The following is a 27,124-nucleotide window of genomic DNA, read 5'->3' on the forward strand; positions in this document are numbered from 1 at the left end:
GCTGTGAATTTGGTAGGGCCCTACTCATTATATAGCTGGGGAACAGATTAAATCCCTATAGCTGAGGAATGTTGGCCAGTCAGCAGCCCTCCCACCTCAGCTGGTTAATGGATGCCAGAGACTCTAAGGAGAGGGGGAAGAACTACTTTCTATCTGTTAGCAAATGTCTCCTTCACTCCTGGGGCTTTCTCCTTTTCCTGCGTGCCCCATCACATTCCCCCACCTCTGATAATGGAAAATGGAATTTAATATCCTCATTATCCCCATTTTACAGATGGGAGAACTGAAGGAAAGATACTTGCCCGAGTTAACATGGTAAATTTGAGGTAGAGCTGGGAATTGAAGCCATTTTTTCTATGTTCAAACCGATGCCTTAACTACAAGATTATCCTTGTTGTCTAGGTAGGAAAAGTCTCTAGGTGGTTACATTTCAGATAGAGCTGTGTGAATAGTAGATGTTTTGGTTTTCAGGCAATTCCAAAAAAAAAACAAAAACATTTTTTGGGTCAAACTGCAAACATGTATTATATTTTTGGTGAAATGCAAAGCTGGAAAAAATTGTTTGACCTGAAACTAAACATTTCATTTTGATTTCAAGCATTTTTTAATTTTAAATTATTTTTAATAAAATTGAGGAAAATTTCTAAATGAAAAGTTATTTCAAACTGAAAAATCCAAATGTTTCATTTTTACATTTTTGGATTTTTTTTCCCAACATGAACAATGTGGCAAAATGTTTTGGTTTTGCTGAACCTGCCTTTTTCATCAAAAATGGTTTTCGCGGAATATTTTTCTACCAGCAGTAGCTTCAGAATCAAAGCCCCTTTCTCAGCAATACATGCCTCTAGTTCCCCCCAGTTCAGTACTAGGGACTGTAAATATAAATATCTCAAGTGATCTTACACCGATGGGATGAAGTTAGGGCGACAGGCAGCTACTTTCTTAAGTAGCCAGAAACCAGGACCATTATGGCTAATAAACAGAGCAAAGACTTAACCATAGATCTCTAGTAATTTTTATTTTATATATTTTTCTTTTCAACAGAAATCAAAATGTTTTGAGCATCATGAATTCACACTACCTTCTAGAGCTTATGTGACTTGAGAGCTAAAGAACACAGCCCTGCAAGTTATAGTACATATAACTGTGGTAAGTTCAACATCAGCCTATTTTTAAAGAAAAAATATTAAATGAAATGAAGTAATATTTATGCCAATTACTCCCAATGTTTTACCATTTGAAAATGAAAATGTCCCATCCTAAGCAAGAAGTGAAATTGCTACTTTTGGGGTGTTTTACACAGGGAGAATAAGGTTATTTATCTGAGTGAAAAATAATCTGATCTTTCAAAGCCAGATTGAGTGTTAAAAGTTGCTACATTTAAGATTGTACAATCTCTGAAAGATTTTTCTGGGCTGAGTCAGCTTTCTTGGGGGATCTTTGACTCAGGGCTTGTCTACACATAGAATGCTGCAGCAGTGCACTTGCAGCACTTAGGGCTTGTCTTCACTACGGAACTAAATCGGCACTGCTCCAATTGATGTAGCTGCATCAGTTTAGCAGGTCTAGTGAAGACGTGCTCAATTGATGGGGGAGTGCTCTCCCATCGGTTTCTGTACTCCATCTCAATGAGAGGCAGAAGCAAGGTCGGCAGGAAAGCGTCTCCCATTGACATAGCGTAGTGTGGACCCTGTGGTACGTAGCTCTAAGCTATCGGGGCAGGGGAAGGATAGCTCAGTGGTTTTAGTATTGGCCTGCTAGACCCAGGGTTGTGAGTTCAATTCTTAAGGGGGCTATTTAGGGATCTGGGACAAAAATCTGTCTGGGGGTTGGACTAGATGATCTCCTGAGGTCCCTTCCAAAGCTGGTATTCTATGATCTGTTTCAACTTGAGTTACACTACTAATGTAACTCAAATTGTGTAGCTTAGATCAAACAGTAGTGTAGATATGGCCTTATGTCGGTAGAACTGGGTTGCTCAGGGGTATGGAAAATCCCCTTTGCAAACAGAGCTATGTTGATAGCTACCGCTGCTTCTTGTGGAGGTAGTCTTCCCCAAGAGTTGGTAGCTATGTTGACTGGCTAAGCCCTTCAGTAAGCATAGCGCTGTCTACATGGGGGGTTAGGTCAGTATAACTACATTGCTCAGTGGTGTAGATTTTTCACACACCTGGGCAACATAGTTATACTGACATAAGTTGTGATGTAGACCAAGCCACAGCCTAATGTAAGCTTCAGCCTTGAGGAAACTGCTGGGTTTTATTCTTGTTGATTCTGATTACTCTTATTGATTTAGTTGTTGTCCTCCAGAAATTGCTTCAGATGCAAACACTCACCTTATGGAGGTAGATTAACTGTCTGACCTTTAAACACTGCATGAAAATCAACTCACCTCTCTTAAATGCAGAAATGTCACCCTGGCAGTAAAAGGACTGGTTAATGTGTTTGGAAGAAAACTGAAGTTTTTCATGGGATATTGTTGCTACAGCCCCACTCTATATTCTGCAGCTTGCCTTGTGGCAGATTGTTTCATTATCTAGCAGTGTCATTAATCTTTTTTATTAGCACCTTAAAAATAAACAAACAATGATTTTGTTGCATTTGACACAAGTAGTGCATTTTAATTTTGTAGGCTTGTATTATTGACTTACAAAAAAAAAACCCAACAACAATTCAGACTGAAATACTGCCCTCAGTTCCTTACAAATATGAAAACACTATTCAGATATATAGAACTATAACAGCATCTGTTATGCATATTAAATGATGTGTGCTATTTTTGTGTCTTCCACATGGAGCTTAGCATTAACTAGGAAAGTTATTACTAATTAATTTTGAGAAATAATAGCGTGTCAGTCATTTTGCATTCATACAGACCGTGAGTCAGTGCTACATGCATTACCCAAAGCATCTCTGTTTAGAAATTGTCTTAATATTGTTTTAAGTTATATGGTCACCTTAATTTAAAGAATATTATATTGAAAAGTGAAGGTCTATCTTCATGAATTATTCATTGTTTATAATGAATCAAAAGCAACTTTAGCCCTTTCTTTATCTATATGCCTTTATCAAAAGTAATAATAATAATGGTGATGATAAACAATGCACATATCCAAGAGTACAACTATTTTGTCTTAGCTATAAATCACCTCCTTAAGAGTAAACCCACACTGACACAGGGGGGAGGGATAGCTCAGTGGTTTGAGAATGGGCCTGCTAAACCTAGTGTTGTGAGCTCAGTTCTTGAGGGGGCCATTTAAGGATCCAAGACAAAATCAGTACTTGATCCTGATAGTGAGGGCAGGGGGCTGGACTCAGCAATCTTTTGGGGTCCCTTCCAGCTCTGTGAGATAGATATATTATGAAAATAGCAAAATAATAACCAAAGTTTCCCCAACTGCGTGTGAGTCTAGAACATAGGAACAGGGAGAAAATGACAAAATTGCCACAATTTTCTGTTTGCATAACAAATATTTCAAATATATAGCTTGTGATCATATTATGCAGACACGGGGAGAAGCAATTTAGCTCTTCTAATGATGCCACCACATAAGCACTCACCTGCAAAATAATTTTGTGTCCTGGATATATAACATAGAGACCCAGATAGATACTGTTTTATTGAAAAAAAAAATCTGCATATGGAAAAGGCTGGTAAAACAGGATAGTCTTCAGAAAAGCTAGGAATTGTAAAGTATGAATACATTCTTCTTCTGAAGAAATGTTCTGTGTAAGCTCGAAAACTTGTTGTGTGTGTGTGGGGGGGGGTGTAGACAAATAAAATATGTTACTATGCTTATTCAGGAAAAAATATGGACCTAGATCTAATTATAATCATTCTGCATTTTATTTTAAGATGTCTTAATATGGATCAGTCCTTCCAGAACCCTTCCACATCCATTCTGTCACTCAGTTGTAACATGTCTATAAATCAAATAATACCACCATAGATGAACATAATTTGAATGTTTTCTATGCATTTAGCACTGGTTTGTGTTAAATTCCTCCAAACAGCTAGATTTCTTAAAATAAACATTTAGAATTGGCACATAGTACATTTGAATGTATAACAGTGAATTTATTTTAAACTGGCTTTCTCTCACCACTAAATTATGATTACTATGGAAAAGCGATTCTGGACACTAGATTTCTATGGGAGCTCAGGGCAACAGCTTCCTATTTTCTTCATCTTCCTTGGATTTCATCCAAAACCAATTCTGTTTAATCTGCCTGCTGCTGCTCTGGAAGTGACATCTGTTCAAATTTACACTCTTTATCATGGCTGACATGTTGTTTGTGTGTATGTTTACCCCAAGCCCTAGTTCCAACTGCCTCTTGCAGATAATTTGTGATTGCTTCCCTCACTCCATCATAGGTTGCTAGGCATTGCATCTCTGCATATGGAGTTTTGCTATTATTTCTTATTTTTTCTTAACTCTACCTGGAATTATGTTTAGAGAAAAAGAGAGAAGTCTAAATGCAACATGTGTGACTTCAAGTGTGCTCACTGGAGGTGAGAGGGAGCTGAGAGAATATGTGTAATATTCTTACTTAATATCCATAAGTACTACTAGAGGTAACCAGGTAACTTCACTCCTTGGTACCTCTTGATACCTAATACAGTGTGGGCTCCATTATTTGTGAAACATTTAGGTTGTCCTTTGTAAAAACAGACAAATGCACGAAAACAAAAAAAAAAACCCTTAGTACTGTAATTTTTTATGTAGAGATAGGCTTAAGACAAAAATCTTAATTTAAATTTTGAGTTACTCGACCTGAATCCACATGAGATTTTTGTGGCTTATGGTTCATATTTGTTTATATACGTAGATGTGAACACACACACACACACACACACTTACCGACCATCCCACTCATTAAAAAATCATGAATCAAATCTCAAAAAATCAAGAGATTGGCTTGGCAAGCATAAGATTTCTTTTAAAATAATGAATATGGGTTTCCTTTTTCTTTACCTTCTGCTTTCTAAGCCTTTGGGGGTATATTCTAGTTGCATTTTCAGTCTTTTCTCTGCTACCATGGGGGGCTAAAAACTCTATTTTTGAGATTCTTACATAATCACTTGACTCTAAGGGCGGGGACTTTAAAAAGAACACTAAATATCTTGGGACTCGTAATAGACTCATACGTGCTGCAACACTGTATATATTAAGATTGACATCTCTGTAGTACATACAACTTGTGGGGGAGGGATTACTAAATAAAATATATGCCTGAACAGTGATACTAAAAACAGTGTCTGAAATCATAGAATTCCACGCCATTGGTAGATTTAGATGCAACACTCAGAATAATTGCGATGTTTGTTCCCAAAAATGAATATGCAAGTAAGACAGAGAGAGAAAATATGCACTGACATTCACTATGAAATGCCATAAGGAAGATAAATTATTGAAGCAAATAAAAGAAGTACTCAAATCTACTAGTTAACAGTCTTTTGGATTATCAGAGAATGCAAAATAAAGCTAGGCAGTAACATGAGAACCAGATTTTATTTGGAACTCAGTTACTACTGTGACATGCCTGGTATAAGAGTGTAGATTAAAAGGAATCAAACTATTGTACTTAAATGGTCCCAATTGATACAGTATTTGAGCAGTCACAATCTTTAACTTCCAAGTCCGAGGCCAGCACCCTAACACAGTGGTTCTCAAAATTTTGTGCTGGTGACCCCTTTCACATAGCAAGCCTCTGAGTGTGACCCCTCCCCTACATTTAAAACACTTTTAATGTATTTAACAGCATTATAAATGCTGGAGACAAAGCAGGGTTTGGGGTGGATGCTGACAGCTTGCGACTCCCCATGTAGTAACCTCGTGACCTCCTGAGGGGTCCCAACCCCCAGTTTGAGAACCCCTGACCTAACCACTGGACAATCTTTTGTCTCAAATTCATTTGTGCGTTACCGACCTGAGCTACGAGGAACTGAAACACAATGAAGAATCTACTTTGGTGTAGGGGTAAAATATTTAATTGGTAGTGAAAAGATGGGCAGATCTATCTGTACCAGCTGTAATATCCTGGACAAGCCTTATGGAATTAAGATAAACTTCCTTGATTTAAATTTAAACTTACTGAATTAGGTGTAACACCTTTGGGATCCATTGCATTGAAAATGCAATTCTGTATGTGTTATTGAAGAATTGTATGTAATTCCTGTAGGAGGAGGGGAATGCTAATGTTGTTCCTTTGGTTATCAGCCCTTTGAAGCTAACCTCTGTAGAGGTTTACTGGATTCTCAGGGACCAACAGACAAAGGATTTTTTATATAAGCAGTCTGGTTTTAAACAAGACTTCTTCCTGAGCCAGCAAACAGACAGGGCCCCTGGTCCATGGAGGTACCTAATCCTTAGGGACAGGTTTGAAGGACTGCACCTATGGAGGCCCATAAGACTGTGTGCTTGTTCTGAGCTAAAGCTGTGATGAACTTGAAACCACAAGGAATCTCCTTGGCACTGGCACCTGCCAGAGCCACATCAGGGTTGGGGTGATCGCTGGTAAACATATTATCCTGTGTGTAGGTTCTTTTATTGTTTTAATATGTTTTCTCTAATGCTTTTCACTCTAAGAATAAGACAGGCATGCTTAGAAAGAACTGAGTGGGAGCTTATAACTGTGGGCAATCCCACTGTTAACCATATCTGAATAGAAAACAAGCAGGTGTATTAGGACAGCCTGTCTCTGCTGGCAATAACACAGTAAAGGCAGGGAACTGTGCAGCTTTGAAATACCCTAGTCAGAAGAGAGTGAGACGCAGGTCACCTTGGAAGAAAGGCAACAGCTGGGGAGTTAGAAACCTAAGAGTGGGTGCTATTACTGGACCACTGAGGGGAAATACAAAGGCAGTTAGTTGCTCTGTACTGTGAAAGTGGCATTGTTACAGGGGACCTTGGATTAATGCAGTCAGAGTTCAATAACTCTGTGAATCTAAAATGCATTTAATTGTCAAATTACAGCACCTCCTATTGCAGCACAGCTAAATAAATAAATAAATAAAGCTGACCAGAGAAATAGCAAAAGCTGATTCTAGTCCAGTGGCTGACCAGCGTCCTCCATCCCCAACCCACACATGCACATTCACGCTCTAACCCCACAAACATGTCTTTATTGGTATCATCCCCTGCCTCTGTAATATCTGCCTACTGGTTGACTAGGTCGTAAATCCAAGCGGACACACCTTTGAGCCAATATATCCACAGCTGTACGATCCATCTGTAGAATATCCCTTATGTCAATTGGTTGACAAAAGATAAGTTGAAAGGAGGAAATATTAATTACCATGAAATAATGAACAATGCAGTTAAAAATGATTTTCCCCTCTCACCCTTACTATCTTATCCCATCTCCCCAGTTTCTGTGCTATTGTTATTCCAACAATCGCAGTGATGCTGAAGGCTGCTGCTACGACAACATTTGGTGCAACAGTAACATATGAAGTCATTATTTTTTAATGATATCATGGATGCCAAATAATTTAGTGTTCTGTTAGGGTCCCACATTAGTCATATTGTCTAATTTCGCCACATGTATATTGAGAGTAGCCAGAACAGATAAGGTATTACAAAGCCTTTGCCAGTATAATTACTTGACAAATAAATTTCTTATGGTATATGTTAATACCTCCTGAAAATAAGTAGGCTAATGGAAAAAGAAGCTGCATTACAATGGGCTAAAACTGAATTACAGGTGGAGAGAGAGAGAGTGCATAATGTTGCATACTTGTTTTCTATCTCTGTAAGTTCCCACAGTGTGACCATCACTATAGTATTTGAGCACCTCTGAAGAAATTATAACCAAAATCATAATGGGCCTTATTTTCCCTCTTTGCTTCGTTTAGTATGAGCTCTAGAGCTTCAGGCCTGTTGCTGAGAAAGCTGTGTGTTTCACTCTCACAAGCTTCACCCTTCAGTTTCTTGAGTTCCTCCCTCCTGTCTGAGGTTACCTGGACCAGTTCCATAGAGAGCCCTGATGAGGAACTCGGAGACCTTGAATTTCTATGACGTTTCACATGCAGTGAGCAGAGACCTGGATGAGGAGTTCTCAGTGGATGATGTTAAATGTAGCAAGCATAAAAAACTTCAGGCATGCATGGGCAAGCACTGGATGCAATATCCAAGTAATCAGAGAGCTATCAGGTCGTACATAAGAAAACAGATTACCAAATTAAATTAAAACAAAAATTAACCCATTTTATGAAAAATGGTCCATATGTCATTTTACTGTCTTTCTCATTTAGCTGGTAGATATTACCTCTAATGTATTGTTCTTCCAGGTCTATGCCTGTTTTGACACTAGATAATACATTTGCATCCAAATTGCATAGAGAAACAACGCTTGTCTACTATTTGACCTAATATTTGCAGGGTGCTCTTTCTAAACTAAACTAAACTAAGAGAAAAACCTCCCCTCAGATTACAAAGCTGTGAGTATGTTGGTAAGAATCATTATCTGGCTGATATGTCCTGCTAAAAGGCTTTTAGATCCACCTACATTTGTAAGCCAGGAAAGTCTATTTAGCTACTTTCATGCACTTATTAGTACATCACAATCCAATACTTGTATTAGACTTTCATGCACCAGAATACTAAAAATAGCATTAATCTTTGTTTTAATGAACAAACTATAAATGAAGGGGATGGAGACATTGTCAGCCTAAAACCAAGTCACACTGTTGTCTGAAAACATTTACTTGCTAGCATTAAGATTACCATAATACAAAAATTAGAGGGAAAACTTTGTTTTCTATTTTTTATTTGCTTAGTTTGTGTGTAAGTCAGTAAGTTTGCTCTTACACCTCTATTGTAAGTTAGGTCCCTATTCTTCAGTTACTTAGGCATGTTCTTAACTTTATGCATATGTGTGATCTCATTGAAGTCAGTGTAACATTGAGTATGTTAGCGCGTGTGTGTGTGTGTTGGAATGTGGGGAAAAAATAGAAATCTGTGATTTTAAAAATAACTAAATTAGCAGACACACACCCGGATAGGTTGAGTTACTTTTAACTCATTTTTAACTACCTTTAACTCATTTTTTAAACTGACTATATTTAAATTCAGTGTGTCCCTTTAAGGTAGAAACACCATCTTAAACTTAACTTGCAGTGCCTGGATATTGATTTTCATTTGCTACAATAGGTAAAAATCATTCAATATTTTGATCATTCCCTATTCTGCCAACCAAGGGTATGGGCCATGATGTTCAATTTTTAATTTTCTACACTATCTGTGTTAAGGGGACTGAGATCTGATCCTCTCAGTGCTCCTACTGTGTTAGTGATCATATTTTGTAAAGTCATTTTTGTCTTGGGAGTTTTTGACAAAACTGCCAGTGGGGGGCAACACATTGGCGAATGAATTTGAAATTGCTGCCAGATATTGTATGTGAAGCTAACAAGATAAGTTGAGTGTGGAGTTTTAGTTCTTTTCCCAAAGAGCCTGAGTTTTGTAGTTGAACAGTCTTTTATCATTATTACCACATAGGGTTTTTGTTTGTGAGTGTATGTGAATTGTTAATGTTAGTTTGAAAAAAATCATAAAAAGATTGATAGTTGTGAGAATTGTTAAGAAAAGTTATTTACACACTAGACCAAACAGCTGCTTCAGAGACATTTCCCAATATTATGTACATCTTTGGGGTCCTATTCAAAAGTTTTCTTTTTTAAAATTTAATTTATGGGGTTTTTTTAGTGCTCATAAAAACAAGGACTCAGCACTAGCTTTAGCCAGAATAGCAACAGTGCCTGTTTTTATCTTTGTATTAATCCATCTATGCAATCTGTGTTTTTATACTCTGCTCATGATCGTGGTATCTAGATGACTCCTACATCCCTGTGAGCTCTGTCAAATCTCAGTTAACTAACACCAAGATATTCAAGTTTCTCAGTCCTGCACGCTAACAAAGAATGCTTTCCATTATATCTGTCAAATGCTCAGCAGGGGATGGATCTAAATTCCTTACAGGAGCATGGTACAGGATATAATGAATTGCTGATATTTACACATCCCTGCTAGTTAAGGGACCCTATGACATGAAAATAGAACATGAAGAAGGCGGGGGATGTGGGGGCAACAATGGCCCCCCTCCTGTCTGCAGTATTAAACTACTTAATAAGTAAGTACTGCACATCAGCATAGATGTCAGGTTCCTGATGTGCCATAAAACTGGATGGAAGTTTTGAAAAACAAAAACATTTGTGCATTTTGGAAGCAATAAACAATCAACCACATTCAACTAAGGCTGCTGAAGATTTGTGCTGTTATAAATCCAGGAACAGGGCTTGGTTCTCTTTTGGTTGGCAAATGTATTCCCTATTCAAAGAAGCATTTCAGCTATGTATAGACAGGTACATACCAAGTAATTCAAGCTCACTTTTGTTTACCATGCCTACAGGGGCAAATGCAGCCCAAAGAGCAGCATTGGTTTCTATGGCCAGAGACAGCTGAAGAAAAGCTCTGATTTAGCACATCTTTCCAGCAGTGCTCCTATGAAATTAAACCAATAGCAGCAGTAATGCCACTTGATCGTCCCTTTTGCAGAAGCAAGGGGGCAGGTTGCTGAAGGCAGTGAATATTCTGGTAGATTAGCCTTTCAATATTATGTCCTCACTTAAAAAAAAAAACAAAACAAACAAAAAAAAACCTTAAAAGGAAACTCATTAAAGGTTCACTGTTCTCCTGCTGGTGCTTAGAAGGATCTTTGAGGCAGGACCAAATGCTCACTCCCTCTTATTTCTTTCTGTACCGCACCCACCTGCTGCTGTTTCACTTGCAGCTTTGCTGCTGCTGTTACTGGTAAACACTTCCTTGCAAGGCCCTAGGGGAGAATGTGAACATGAGCTCCCGACCACAGCAGTGGATGGGAGTGATGTCATTATACTAGTGCCTGAGTCAGGAAATCCAATTAACCATCAAGAAAAGAAAAAGGAACTGACAAATGCGGAAAGTTAACAAAACAAAAAGATAAATATCTTCTGTAATACATTTATTTTCTGCTCTACTAAACTTACTTTTTACTTATCTTAAAGCAGTGCTGGGCAACTTACAGTCCACGAGCTGCATGTGGCTCATCAGGGTAATCCACTGGCGGGCCATGTCATAAACAGATAGCTAAGGGTTAATGTCTCTTTCACCTATAAAGAGTTAACAAACAGTGACCTGCAAACACCTGACCAGAGGACCAATCAGAAGACAAGCTACTTTCAAATCTCTTGGGGAGGGAAGCCTTTGTTTGTGGGTTTTGGGTTTGGCTTTGTTCTCTCTGAGTCCTGGACGGGGCTAGAGGTGTAACCAGGTTTCTGCCAATCTCCCTTCTACAGTCTCTTATCTGTTCAGAATTATAAGTAGAAAAGGCGGTCATAGGCTTTTAAAATTGTTTTCTTTTTCATTTGCATATGTGTACTTGCTGGAAGTAGCTTAAATTGTGTTTCTGCTAAAGAAAGTTTCTTTCTATTGTTTATAAGTTGAAAGACCCTGTAACTTTTTACCATCTAAAGTGCAGAGATAAACCTGTTACTTTTTTCTTTCTTTTTTTATTAAAAGCTTTGCTTTAAGACTTGTTTGAGTGTTTTCTCCTAGTTACGGCTCAAAGAAGCTTGAGTCTGTATTGCCTGAGGGAGGGAATGGTAAAGTTCCTCTTTGTGTTAGATTCATGGAGTTGAATCAGGTGATCTCCTAGTGTTCCCAGGGCGGGAAGGAGCTGGGGGAGGAAGGAGGGAGGGGGAAGGAAATGGTTTATTTCTCCTTGTTTTAAGAACCCAAGGGATCTGGGTTCTTGGGGTCCCCAGGGAAGGTTGGGGAGGTCAGAGTGCCCCAAAACACTATATTTTTGGGTGGTGGCAGTGCTATCAGATCTAAGCTGGTAATTAAGGTTAGGGAATTTTATGCTAATACCCATATTTTGGATGCTAAGGTCCAGAATTGGGAATTATATTATGACAGGCCACCAGACAGTTTGTTTACATTTGCACAGCCACTCGCATCTCCCAGTGGCCATGGTTCACTGTTCCCGGTCAATGGAAGCTGCAGGAACCAGTGGCTAGCACATCTCTGCAGCCCATGCCGCTTCCCGCAGCTCCCATTGTCTGGGAACGGCGAACCGCGGCCACTGGGAGCTGCCTTAAAATAGACTCATAGACTAATAGGTCAGAAGGGACCAATCTGATCATCTAGTCTGACCTCCTGCACAAGGCAGGCCACAGAACCCCACCCATCCAATTTTATAACAACCCCTATCCCAGGATCGAGTTATTGAAATCTTCAAAACTGGTTTGAAGACCTCAAGCTGCAGAGAAACCACCAGCAAGCGACCCGTGCCCCACGCTGCAGGGGAAGGCGAAAAACCTCCAGGGCCCCTGCCAATCCGCCCTGGAGGAAAATTCCTTCCCGACCCCAAATATGGCGATCAGCTAAACCCTGAGCATGTGGGCAAGACTCACCAGCCAGCACCCAAGAAGGAATTCTCTGCAGTAACTCAGTTCCCATGTCATCCAACATCTCCCCGCAGATCATTGAGCAGACCTATCTGGTGGTAATCCAAGATCAATTGCCCAAATTAACAATCCTATCATAACATCCCCTCCATATACTTATCAAGCTTTGTCTTAAAGCCAGGAAAGTCTTTTGCCCCGACTACTTCCCTCGGAAGGCTGTTCCAGAACTTCACTCCCCTAATGGTTAGAAACCTTCGTCTAATTTCAAGTCTAAACTTCCTAATATCCAGTTTATACCCATTCGTCCTCGTGCCTACATTAGTACTAAACTTAAATAATTCCTCTCCCTCCCTAACGTTAACCCCCCTGATATATTTATATAGAGCAAGCATATCCCCCCGCAGCCTTCTTTTGGCCAGGCTAAACAAGCCAAGCTGTTTGAGTCTCCTTTCATAAGGCAGTTTTTCCATTCCTCGGATCATCCTTGTAGCCCGTCTCTGAACCTGTTCCAGTTTGAATTCATCCTTCTTGAACATGGGACACCAGAACTGCACACAGTATTCCAGATGGGGTCTCACCAACGCCTTGTATAACGGTACTAACACCTCCTTATCCTTGCAGGAAATACCCCGCCTGATGCATCGCAAAATCGCATTTGCTTTTTTAACAGCCGTATCACATTGGCGACTCATAGTCATCCTGCTATCAACCAGCACCCCAAGGTCCTTCTCCTCCTCCGTCGCTTCCAACTGATGCGCCCCCAATGTATATCCAAAATTCTTATTATTAGTTCCTAAATGCATAACCTTGCACTTTTCACTATTGTATTTCATCCTGTTCCTATTACTCCAGTTAACAAGGTGGTTCAGATCTTCCTGAATAGTATCCCTGTCCTTCTCCGTGTTAGCAATACCCCCCAGCTTCGTGTCATCCGCAAACTTTATTAGCACATTCCCGCTCTTTGTGCCAAGGTCAGTAATAAAAAGGTTAAATAAGATCGGTCCCAAAACCGATCCTTGAGGGACTCCACTAGTGACCTCCTTCCAGCCTGACAATTCACCTTTCAATACGACCCTCTGGAGTCTCCCCTTTAACCAGTTCCTTATCCAACTAACAACTTTCATATTCATTCCCATCTTTTGCAATTTGACTAACAGTTCCCCGTGCGGAACCGTGTCAAACGCCTTACTGAAATCTAGGTAAATTATATCTACCGCATTTCCTTTATCTAAGTAATCCGTCACCTTCTCAAAGAAGGAGATCAGATTGGTTTGGCACGATCTACCTTTAGTAAATCCGTGTTGCAATTCGTCCCAATTATCATTGACCTCTATGTCCTTGACTACTTTCTCCCTTAAAATTTTTTCCAAGACCTTGCATACTACAGACGTCAAGCTAACAGGCCTATAATTACCCGGATCACTTTTATTCCCTTTCTTAAAAATAGGAACTACATTAGCAATCCTCCAATCATACGGCACAACCCCCGAGTTTACCGATTGCTTAAAAATTTTCGCTAACGGGCTCGCAATTTCACGCGCCAGTTCCTTTAATATCCTCGGATGGAGATTGTCCGGGCCCTCCGACTTCGTCCCATCGAGCTGTTCAAGTACGGCCTCTACCTCAGTTGCGGTAATATCCACTTCCATATCCACATTCCCGTTTATCATCCCTCCATCATCCCAAGGTTCACCAGTCTTATTAAAAACTGAAGCAAAGTACTTGTTTAGATGTTGGGCCATGCCTAGGTTATCCTTGATCTCCATTCCATCCTCAGTGTATAGCGGCCCCACTTCTTCTTTCTTTGTTTTCTTCTTATTTATGTGGCTGTAGAACCTTTTACTATTGGTTTTGATTCCCTTTGCAAGGTCCAGTTCAATGCGGCTTTTAGCCTTCCTCACTTTATCCCTACACATTCTGACCTCACCAAGGTAGCTTTCCTTGCTGATCCTGCCTTTCTTCCACTCTGGCAACATTAGTAGGTGCACAATTTTCAGATGGAAATATGTTTTTCAAATTGATGGAGTTCCTGTAACCATATCTCAGTTAACTGAAGTGCATAGATCATCTTGTTCACTTCCCCCCAGTTGAAATAACTTTTAACCAACCCCCCATCCTCCTAACAAACCAATCTAACAACAACAAAACTACCTTTTTATTTCAAAAGTCATAGATGGTTTCTCTTTTCAGGGAAGGGAAGGAGTGTTTAGATATTTTATTTCATGTTTCATCCTAAATTAAATTCTCTTGGCCATATTATGAGTCTTTGAACTGGGGAGTATACTGGATAAAGATTGACTGAGCAAGGGAGGAGAAGGACACAGTGTAAAAAAATGTTAAACCTAAAAAGAAGTGTATATATCACCTTGAATGCTCTGCTTATCTATTGCTTCCCTTTTTCCTATTTGTTGTCCTTTGTATGAGTGAGGCCCACATCAGTCATTGTTAGATTCTTTTTAAAAAACTTGGCTATTTAGCGCAGGTCTTTAGGGCATGCATCTTGCTATGACAGGTGAATTGTTATACTACTTATGTAGTTAGAATAGATTTGCTTCAGCAATTCTCAGTTTCAGAATCCAACTTCATTTGGATAGGAGATATCATGAGTAGTTTAATTTAAGATTTATCTTGTTGAAGTGCAGAAATAGAATTTCACCAAATTTTTCTGTGCTCCTAACTGGAATTTCTGTGGCCTAAACTCAACACTGATGTTGGATCTAACAGTTTTAAGGGGGCAAATGGTCTAGGCTGAAAAAGAGTGATTTTGATTCCTCATATAAATGCAGATTAGTTAGTCCCTCGATTTGTTAAATAATTATCATCTCAGGCTCAAAAGATATTCCATCATTTAGATCAATTTACTGTTTTGTAATAAACACATCCTATGTGGAGCCACTAGACAGAAGCGTGTCTACAGTGGTCACCACTATAAAGTCAACATTTATCTGCACATGCCACCTTGTGGTATCTGAGCTATCACTGTGTCTCCCTCTGCTGAATATGGAAAATACCTGTAGTATATTATTTATGCCCCAGTATTAGCTCTATTTAGGATGATATTCTGTGCACATTTCGGTGAGGTGGAACTCTGGACCTAAATCTATGTTTGCCAGCTAAAGCACAGGGCACATCAAACCAAGAAACACGCACAACATAATTCTCTGTGTGCTGCATATGTATGTACATGCACCATGGAGAAGTATCACACTCTTTTTTCTCTTTTGTTACTCTCTGAAAGTAGCTATACTCTGGCTGACTATCAAAGTACTGGCAAACTTGCATATAAATCTGAACCCTGGACAATCTCATAAATGAGATTAATTCAAACATCTTTTCCAGCCCTCATGAGGCAGTTTGTAAATCCCTGTTATTTCCATTCTATTTATTTAAACAGAAAACGTAAGTATGAACATATCTCTGAATCTTGTATACTAACTTCAGGTAAACAGATTTGTTTCTTTTAAAATATGTATTATATTGAGGCTAATTGTGGTTTATACCACCATGAGTTTCTCAATTTTATTTTGGAGACCATGCTGCTTATTTCCTATATGTAAAGGGTATCATATTTTGGCATCTATCACAAAGTACAATAAAAACCAGCAGATGCTATTTCTCGAAAAAATTGAGCCCAATAAGTTTTATGTCACAGGCTCCTAGTTTAGTACCTTTTCAGTGACCATGTAATGAATGTAAACTATCTTTGGAAGGGTACTATTATTATCCTCATTGTTTCTACTGTTTTTCTGTTTTAGACTGTGTTTAGCCTTTGAAGATTAAAGGTAGTCTCTTTCATCTTTTTGTCATATCTTTCTAAGCAAAGGAGAAATTGGAGCAGACAACTTTAATAACTTTACATACAGTGAGGAAACTAGGCACAGGAAGAATATAAAAAAAGCAATCTGAAATTCAGCACCTTAAGTGCCTGGAGCTTGAAAATGACGAAGGTGTTATAGCTTAATAATATCTTTTCGGAATCACATTTTGGGCTGAAAAAAAGGGAAAGAAATGCGACTCATGATTTGTGGTTCCGTATATTGCTGTTTGGAGGATAATCTGTTACTTGTTCATTATGACATATACCCTGCACAGAAGTGAAAGCAGGTTTAAATTAGCATTTGCAGATTATTTAGCACCTAATTTATGGTAGAGGAGATCAGTAATTAAAAGCAGTTTTTTCTGCTACTAAAGTGTTGCTGGAATATTCTGCGCAGTTTCCTGCTCCTCAGTTATGAGTATTAAAAAAATACCTCTGTTTAAATAAAAATTTAGATTCATTTCAGTTCAGATATATATTCACTGAAAGATATTACCATCTAATGGATGTTTGATTATCTTGGTTCTGTTATTGTCTTGCCCATGTGACAAAAGGGTCCTTTTGACACTAATAGTCATCTATGCTAGCAGTCTCAGCAGAGTAAAGGTTTTGGGTGAGTGGCCCTGGAGAATGAACTAGTTCAGGCGTCATCAACCTTTCAGAAGTGCCATGCTGAGTCTTCATTTATTCACCCTAATTTAAGGTTTCCAAAAAGAACCCAGTAAGGGAATGGTGAGTGGAATAGCCCATCCCCTCACTATGTTGTCCACCAGTTTAGCCTAATATTTGACACACCAGTTTTGGTTCATTAATTTCTGGTTCCACCACTTCTCTTTTTACCAAGCATGATTTTAATACGGTTATATCAATAAGTCTTTTTGTTTAGACTATTTCAGTTTTTCCTCTCTTCCTTTCTTAACTTTCCCATTAACTTTTGTTAATCATCGGTTATTGTGACATTTTATGAACTTTTACATACCTCTTATAGTTGAGCTTATAATTGGGGTAAATTTGTAGGACAAATTATTACAACAAGCCCCACCATCAAGAAAGTTAAAGTTAGGTGGCTGAGTTCCCATGGGTGTGTGTTGGATGCATTTCTGACTTCCAGAAAGACTCTCACCACAGAGTACAAGAGAGCACTATCAGAAGCCATTGTGTAAAAAGCACCTTGTACACTTGCAGTGCTATATAAATTATTACCATAGTCAATAACTTGGTGCTGGGACCCTGACCACAGGGTCAGGCATGGCTTCTTGAGGAAAGAGAAATGGCTGGCATTTAAGCTAGCCAAGCTCAAGCTGGCCACAAGTAGAATGTGTGAGGGGTGCTTGATGCAAGGATGCACTGTATTTAGATGGCTTCTTGTTTGGAATCCAGGACTGTTTGGAATCCTGTCCTTCCCTAGAATCCTTGTACCCATGAGGTTTCAGCCATCATCTCTTCTGGCTTGCATTACACAGCCTATACTGCATAGAGGTAGAGTTTGGGCCTAGACATCTCTGTTCAATCTCATTTGAGCCTCAAAAAAAACCCTTTTGAGGCTGAAATTTCGTATTCTTATTTTCTACCCAGAATCTTCCTCTCTTTTCCAAAAGATTAATAATATACATTGTTTTTTCTGGATTTCAAGAGATAGGAGGAAAAGGAGTGGTTTTTACCTATGCAATTTTTCAGAGGCTTTTCTCTGTTGGTATGTAACAAATGGTTTGATTTAAAAACAGTAAGCCTGGCCTATATGAGGTCTTGAATGAAAACACTTAGTGCTTTTACCATGTATGAAAAAAAAAACCAAATATATAAATTTCATCAATTTTGATTATCAAGTGGCTATTCATTTCGAAACTTATAGCACCTATTAACACCCTAAAGCAACTGTGGGAGTTGCAAAATATTTTCATGATGTTCTGAGTGAAATAGCAGTCATTTCAAACCAATAGCCAAGCTACTTTTTATGTAAAAAAGTAAATAATTCCTTCTGGTCCCTGTTTCAGAAAGTGATCCTTCAAGGTGCTCAGGGCCTGGGAGTTCCATTGCAAGACCTCAGCACTTACTTCCTAACTTAGACAGCATTAAGAATTTGACCCAATGCTTCCTCTCTTCTCACACAACTAGTGCCCATTAAAGTCAATAGAGCTATATTCATGAGTACAGTAAACAGGATGTGATTCTTAAAGTACAAATTATGAGTCAGTTCAGAGCATGTCCTGCAAGTTTGTGAAGACTTCTAACTTTCACTGGTCCTATTGAGTCACTGAAGGCAATCAGCACATAACAGGATTGGGTACTACAAAAGGACTGCTCATAATACCACCTTGATAGTTTAACTAATCAACATCCTCATTTACATTTAAAGTTGATAGGTTTTTGGAATATGCATTTTGTTTTCATCCTTTGAAGCCTCCCCATTCAGCACAATATAGTCAGAATCCAAAACATTTCAACATAGGATGAAATAAATATAATCTTCATGCTTACATTCATTAGGCTGTTACAGCACTTAAATTCAATAATTTTAATTCAGAACACTTTTGGAATGATTTACTTGGATGTATGTTTTTCAGCTTACACTTTCTTGAAAAATCATATAATTTCTGAATATATATCAAATAACATCACTTTATGTGATTTTCCCAAGCACATATATCAAGGAAATACCCAACTATGGTAATATAAAATGTCATACTTCATTGTTCTGAAAGTTACATGCATAGTATATCATCAAATACAGGAATACAAAGTAAAGTGTATGGTTTATTTATGTAATTATTCAGAAAATACAGCATTTGGTTGCCAGGGCAATAAGAAAAAGGGATGTTACCAAAAGAGGTCGGCAATTTACTTCATCAGGAGAATTGTTTTAATCTGGAGGCAACCATAATTTAAGAACTGGAAGCTTTAGACTCTTTATGTGAGTCTACTTATGCTCGCTAGCCAAGGATCTGACTGTTGAGAGGAGGTGAGCACTTGCAGTTCTCATTGATGACAATATCCAGTCTGATCTTGCAAGGCATTGAGTTCCTCCCAAAGGGTGCTGAATACCATCAAGTGCCTTCTGAACTAATTGGGAGCAAGGAGCACTCTGCAATATTCTCAGTGCTCGGCAACTTTCTGGATCAAGCCTATATCTTTTTCCAGTATGCCTTGAGGATAAAATACTGCTTAGGTTTAGTAGAGCTTTCCTTCATCACATACTGATTTAAGATTTTCTCTCCAATTATGGAGGTACTGGATGCTGTGCTCCCATGTGTTAGACTCCTCCTTGGGATGTCTGATGTCCAAGGCCTCGCAGCTGGCACTATTTCCTGCTCACAGCAGGTCTAACTTGTAAGAAATGAGAATCTTGTTTTTTTTCTTTCTCCTTTTTTCCTTTCATCTTCTGGATTTTTTAACCGAAGTACCTCTAATATGGTGTGTGCTTCTGTGTAAGACACTAGAGATGCCAAAGCTATGCATTACCCTGGTGACTGAATTCTGAACTCATACCTATTGAGACTCCCAAAACTAAGTGCATACAAGAGGAGAATGGGATTTTAGGTAAATTATTTTCAAGTCAGAGTTTCTAAGATTATATCTTATGGAAAACATTCATTTTTCCCTCCTCCTCTGCCTCCTATCACCTCCGTTTCCTCATCTATTTGTTTCATTCGCATATTATGTCTTTTTATCAACCTAGATTATGGCCTATCTAGGGCAGGAACAGCCTCTTTACTCTATGTGGTGCCTGACACAATGGGGCTTTGTCCTTCCTTGCCCTGTCCTTGGCACTACAGTAATCAAAATAATAAATAACAAGAAGAGCCCACCTCCGTCCATCATGTTAAGAAGATAATTTGTGATCACTACTATGTCCATGTGTGAATTGAATGAAGTGTATCATACCAAAGTTGAGTCTTTACTGTTCACGTATTTCTACAGTTGTGTCATCACTATTTTCCTCCAGATGTGGTCGAAAAATGTCAGGTTAAAATTGAGTGGGATGCAGGATATGATCATTGGGATTCAGATAATAGAAAAAGAGAGAGCATAAATGGTCCAGGAAAATGACAGTTTGTATATAATTAGGTTGTATCGTGTATTTTATAACACGGCTGTACAAAGAAAATGAACCATCAGAGGTATTACTTTCATACGCTATGGAAGCAAGTGAAAGGGAAAGAAATCTTGTGCCACATGAAAAGGATTGGAATAAAATGGGGGAAAATGTGAAAAGCTGACTTTGAACAATAATTGTATCTAAACAGTATTATTATTAAATTGGATTACCTTATTTAATTTTATACCTAATTAGATGATTTTATTTCTATCTGAAATATATTAAAATATGGACTTTTTTAAAGTAACACTTAGCAAATCAATACAATAAAATCGAGCTACCCTTTATATTTTAGCTTAAAGATTTTAAATCTGAAAAAGCTCTAACAACATGTTGTATGGCTTCAAAGGCTAATTAATATTTTCTTTGTGCTTATGACAGGTACCTTAATTGTTGGATCGGTGTCTGTGTTTTTTGAGCTTTCTCTCTGTTTCTGTGTACTGTTAGGTATTGAGCTAAATCTGATTAACTTCAGATGTAGTCTCCAGATGCTCAGGTATTTTTTTGCTATGGTCTCAAATGTAATCAGTGCACATGAGTCTGTTGCATTGAACCCAGATATGTTGGCCATTGAGTTGTTCGTTTCGTGTATTGTCTGATGGGAAGTGCTATCTGTAGCTTTTGGTAGTATGATTTGATGACTTGCAACTCTGATTCTTTATAAGGTTTATCACATTGCCCCTTCAGGTCCTGATACAAACCCACTTGAAGTCATTGTGTGTCTTTCCATTCTCTTCCAAGTGTTTTAGTTAGACCCTTACAATATTACCAAATATTAGTCACTTAAAATGTTGTCTGTCTTTTTGACTTTTGCAATTGCAATTTTATTTTTTTAATCCTTCCTTCCTTCCCCCCATCCTTCCCATTTTAAATGTATATATTTAATGTTACTTTATTAACCTTATTAATCTATCTGTAGATTGCAAGGGAGTTAATAATAGCTTTCAATATCTCCAATACAACCTTCTTTATAAGGCTTGGTAAGGCCTCAGCTGGAATACCGTGTCTAGTTCTCGGCACCACACTTTAAGAAAGATGTGGACAGACTGAAGAAAGTCCAGAGGAGAGCAAAAAAAATTATTAAAGTTCTAGAAAACATGACTTATGAGGAAAGACTGAAAAAAATTGGGGTTGCTCAGTCTGGAGAAGAGACGACAGAGGGAGGATAGTCTTCAAGTACATAAAAGGTTGTTGTAAATAGGAGGAGGATACATTGTTCTCCTTAACCATTGAGGACAGCACAAGAAGTAATGGGCTCAAGCTGCAGCAAGGGAGATTTAGGTTAGACATTAGGAAAAACTTTGTAACTGTAAGTGCAGTTAAGCAATTACCTAGGGAGGCTATAGAATCTCCATCATTGGAGGTTTTTAAGAACAGTTTAGACAAACAGCCTGTCAGGGATGGTCTAAATAATACTTAGTCCTGCCTGGACTAGATGACCTGTCAAAGACTCTTCCATTCCTACATTTCTATTATTCTTACAGCCAGTTAGGCTTTATTTTGATATAGTCTTTTTTCATTCTGGAGTGGTTAATATCAGTTTATACATCTAGTTGTATTCATTAGAACCCACTGTGCCACATGCTTCCTGCTGCTGCATGACACATATTGGAGCAGTGTCACAGAAATACCAGCCAAAAGGTGGGCAGTGCAGAAAGAGAGGAGCCTACATGGTATTTTATATCCCCATTTGTCCATCTGTCAGCACTCTCTTCGTGGTGACAACATGTATATTTGATAATAAGCTCATGTAGTATAGTCATTATTCCCTTCCATGACTGCCTAGTCCAGACCAGGATTTAGGGAGCCCTTGTGAGATGACCCAACCCACTTGTGTTTTTTCCATCAGGAACCTAGAGAACTAGGGAGAATTATAATAGAGTCATAGTTGTCCCTCAGGTGCAAATATTTCTCTCTATATAAATTACAAATGAGTTCTGTCTTGTGTACTGTGAGATGGATTACAGCAAGTTTATGGTGTATGGCAGCTGGCTTAGACAAGAAGTAGAGATACCCAAATGTTCAGATAAACTTTCAATAAATATCTGAAGTTTTGTGTGCTTATTTGATCCCTACCAAAAGTCCAAATGTTCTGAAGTTTGCACATCAGACATCTCTAGTTGTCGTAAAGTTTCACATACAGGGCCAATTACTGCTTTAAGATCCACAGGTATAAAACTAGGGAAATTTTATTGCATAAAGTGAAGTAACTCCTGATCTTGACTGGTGAATATGAGAACAGAATTTGCCCAAGTGTATTTCCTTTGGACAGTGCATCAGCTTTGTCCAGTTGAACAAGTGGTAAAGTATAGATCTGTTCTGAAAAGTGATATACATAAATGCTACCAGTTTACTCAAGATCTGCTTCTTGCATGTATTCAGAGTCATATCTACTGACTGGAATGGCGTCAATAAGTTTTTGCTACTTAATTCCTTTCAGCACAGCATAACTAAAGGAGTAAGCTGAAGATTCTGTTCCATCTGGGGGCATCAACAGAATTGTTTATTAATTTCCAACCTATTATTCCACTACAACCCCTTTGAATAAAATGGAGTTACACAGGTGTAGCTGAGGGTATAAGTTGCCCTGTAGAACTAGTGATGATACAAGAACTGGAAAGAGCCCAGCTTAGTTAGCTGAATTCAATCTGAGTTTGCAGTACTACCACTTTGGGGTGGGGGTGGAGGGAGAGAGTCTTATCTTATTCTAGAGCCTAAATTTAACTAACAAGATGCCCTCGTATCTAATAAGGTGCTGCTGACCCAAAGTCCTTCTCACAGCGTTGTTCAACCAGGATGGCTGAGACACTCCTTTCATAAAACCAAGCCCCCTGGCAGCTTGTCTATCCAGCTGAAGGATGCCAGGGCATCTCTCTTTACCTCTAGATATATTAGACCTGTCCTTTGCTCTTCACCTTTAAACAGGGTCCTCCTACTTCCCTGCTGTTCAACTTTTCCTGTTAATTTCTTCTCCTGAAGTCTCTGCAATCTCTTCATTATCATTTGATTCAGTATGCAAAGAGACTTCCATTGTAAGATACACAATACGCAGTTATCAGCCATGGAGATGTCTCCTACCTCCTCTATGGTGGAACCTGTCTTAAAAGCATGTCGCCTCCTCTGCCCAGACTCAACATAAAGTGCTTCCAGTCCCTCGCTTTAACATCAAAGCTTTGAAGAACATAATTTCTAATTTAAATACATATCTCCTTGCTTTTCACAAAGATTATGGTGACCCTGACCCTGAGATAGGTTTTCAGTAGAGACCTTACATGACACTCTTTGGTGAACTAGTATATAAATCCCAGACTCAGAGGATCCCTGTAACCTTTATGTACCTTTGTATTCTCTGCTAGTTGCCATCAAGAGGTCTTTGGGTCACAGGAACCTCACAGAGAGCCTATGTTTTATAAATTCAGTTCAGCATAGAACCACTCTTTATAATGGAAGGAAATGATCAAATTCTGTTCAAGCAAAAATCCACTGAAATTAATGGAGATGCACCAGCTTGAATAACCACAATATGTTTATAAAAAGTAAAGGTATATCCCAATATTATTTTCTTCTTTTTGTATCTATTAAAGGTTAGAGCTAGTTGTTTGATACTGGGTTGTAAAAAATGACTAGTTTTTACTTAACAAGTACTTACATGCGAAAACTGATATTTCTGCTTATTTTGATATACAGGAATTTAATAAAGGTTTCTTTTGCCAATGAGACAAGTTTTTTATGGTGAAAATAATGAAATCACATCCATGGATAAAATTATGAATTTGAGGTGAATTTTTCCCAGCAGGAAGTTCAAAACTTTGTCAAGAAAAACAACTGTTTTCCCCAATGAAATGAGTTTTCCATCTACAGAAACTGCCCTTTGTTATTGCGAAGGAAGGAGGGAAGAAAAGAAATTTTTTGTCTGGTTCTACAAAAATGTGGTTTTTAAAAAACATGTTTGCTATACTCTGAATGAGAATTACTGTGCATACTTTTATTGCTGGATTAATTGATGTGGTAAAAGAACAGCTTTTTTTAAAAGATAGAAGACTATATACCTATCATTTTGCTATTTTTACACCATGAGTAAAAGCTATATGTACTTTTTTTCTGCAAAAGGCTATGCTGGAAGACCAGCATCTAATTATTCCAATAACTAACTGAAAACATTTTGGATTGCTTGAGAAATCCAAATAGGGAAAGGGAAAATTGAGACTGAAATTTGCAAGATATCCACATTCTGCTTTACAGTCAGTCAAATAATAAGTCAAGTACAATTGTTCTGTTGCTACACAATTGTACAAGAAAAGGGCAAGAGATAAAATAAATTACCATTACAATTGCTGTTTATTCCATGTTATATTTCCCCCCACAACTAAAATGAGTTCAAAGTAGAATATCTTAGTAATGAGGTAAGTTGGGGTAAAATGCACACATTTCTTCACACGAGGACATTTATGACCTACATTAACTTGAAAATGATTGGGTTCCATTATTATGAAAGTTCTTCCCATCTGTTTTCAAGCCTATCAAACAACTTTTCCAGTTCATTGTTTGTAAATATTGTGACACCGAATAGTGGAAAAAATGGTGAGGAAATAATGTAGAACAATATGGAAAAGAAATGTTACAAGCAACTTGACACTGAAGTAGATCATAAAAGTTCCTGAGTGAGAATATCTGTTACTCCATTAACATGTTGCAATACCCAGTGTATATTTGAATAAAGTTGATACTACAAATGTCAGAGGTTTAGCAAATCTAATGTTACTTTAAAAAAGTTTCTATTTTATATGTTAGCTTTCCCAGATCATTTATTTCTGTGAAGTTCAGCTATTTTGGCATTAGCCTGGTCAGAAATAATTGGTTTCTTGTTTATTCCAATAACATTTGTAATCTGTGATATGCTTGTCACTTGGATTCATAACAGAGGCAGAGAAGGCAAGAAAAGACATATGGCTACTGGACTGGAATTGTTGTACTGCATCTTCTCTTCTGAGATATAGTCTGTGGCAGTGTGGATCTGGGAAAGAACATGGGTTTCAAATTGTGCAGAGGCCGAGGATTAGCAGGAGAATAACTGTTTGGCCTGTCCAAATGCCAAAACCTGGCTTCATGCCTGTAATGGAGAGGAATATTTCAGAACTAATAGACCAGCACAGCACTAAGAATCTTTAATAACAATACCTCTGCCAGACAGATCCAGGAGTTGACTAGCTGCAGATTTGTGTGAATTCAGAGGACATCATTCCCTGATCGTAGTGGACTAATTTTCAGGTATATAGAAATACTGTATTTGAAAGACATAACATGTCAGAGTGTTACCAAAAAAGAGAAGTAAATGCTTGCTCATTATGATATTCATGAACTATTAGTGACGGACAACAGAACACAATTCACTGCAGCAGAATTTAAGTAATTACAAACTAAATATGATTTTGAATATATTACTAGCAGCCCACATTACCCACAAGTGAATGAAGAGTCTAAGAGACCCGTACAGATAGCCAAGAAAACCCTACTGCAGGAAGATCCATTCCTTGCTCTTCTGATTTACAGATCAACACCAATAGCAGCTACTAGCTATATTCCAGCACAACTCCTGCTGAGAAGATAACTAACTTTGGAAAAGAACCTATCTCCAAAATGGCCAGACATGAAGAGAGTAGCCAAATCTGATAAAAAGGCAAAAAGTAGCTTACAAACACTTTCACAACAGATGACACTCAGAGAACTTCCCGGTCTAGAACCAGGTGACTGTGTTTCTGTCAAACTGGATTGAGAGAAAGGATGGAGAACTCTAACTGTTGTAAAGAAAAAGATTTCAGCACCCAGATCATATGTGATCAAGGCTGACAGTGGAGAGTTCAACAGAAACCATTGACATCTACAGTTTGTTCCTCAGAAAGAACAATTAAAAGAGCAAACTCTACAGATGGCAGATGCAGAAAAAATAAGACAACTCAAAAGATTTCAAACCTATCACAACTTGTTGTTGCAGCTAATGGGCAGCCAGATAACAGAGCTGTTATGCATTCAGATCGTGTAGTTAGAAAACCATTATGATTCAGAGACGCTTAACAAAATGATCTGTACTGAACTTGCAAGATAGCCTGACAGTGAGTGTTTTGTAAATGGTAGGAAGGGGACAATGTAGTGGAATGCTAAACTGTATTATACTGTTCAGCCACTACGTGATGCCATGTGGCAGCCATCTCTCACAGAGGGCAGACATAGATGTCAAGATTCAGCACAGAATTCAATGTGCAGGCCTTTTAAAGTGGTGCTAATCCCAACTCTCCTTTATGGCTGTGAGACTTGGGTGATCCACAGAAACACCTGGAAATCCTGGAATGCCAGCACCAGCACTTTCTTTGGAAGATCCTCAACATAAAGTGGCAGGATCATCGCACTAATGTCAGTGTCTTCACAGAGGCCAACATCTTCAGTACTGAGACCCTGATTATCCAGCACCAGGTGAGGTGGAGCAGGCCCTGTGTGCTCATGCCTGATGTAAGCTTACCAAAACAGCTGCTGTATGCCCACTCACCAAAGGAGAAAGGACTGGGAGGCTAAAAGAAATGCTTTAAAGCCGCCCTCAAGATAAACATCAAGAGATGTGGCATTGATACCACACACTGAGAGAGAGCAGCCTGGGATAGGGATAACTGGAGAAGACTTTTGGAGAGAACATCCACTTTTGAGGAAAATCACGTTGCCCTGGTTAGAGAAAAATGCCAGAAAAGAAAGGAAAGACAACAGTCACACAGTA

General features: G+C 38.5%; 1 protein-coding gene across 7 annotated transcripts in view; it reads left to right on the forward strand.

The window, feature by feature from the left end:
* The window catches only part of TENM1 (teneurin transmembrane protein 1), a 1,405,227-nt gene that overhangs the window by 303,998 nt on the left and 1,074,105 nt on the right, over window positions 1–27,124 (forward strand). For all 7 annotated transcript variants that reach the window (XM_030575184.1, XM_030575189.1, XM_030575193.1 and 4 more), the window contains exon 3: window positions 1,045–1,149. The gene's annotated coding sequence lies outside the window, so the exon portion shown is untranslated. The remainder of the gene's footprint in view (window positions 1–1,044; window positions 1,150–27,124) is intronic.

Source organism: Gopherus evgoodei, chromosome 9 (genome assembly GCF_007399415.2).
Source record: "Gopherus evgoodei ecotype Sinaloan lineage chromosome 9, rGopEvg1_v1.p, whole genome shotgun sequence".
NCBI classification, from domain to species: domain Eukaryota; kingdom Metazoa; phylum Chordata; order Testudines; family Testudinidae; genus Gopherus; species Gopherus evgoodei.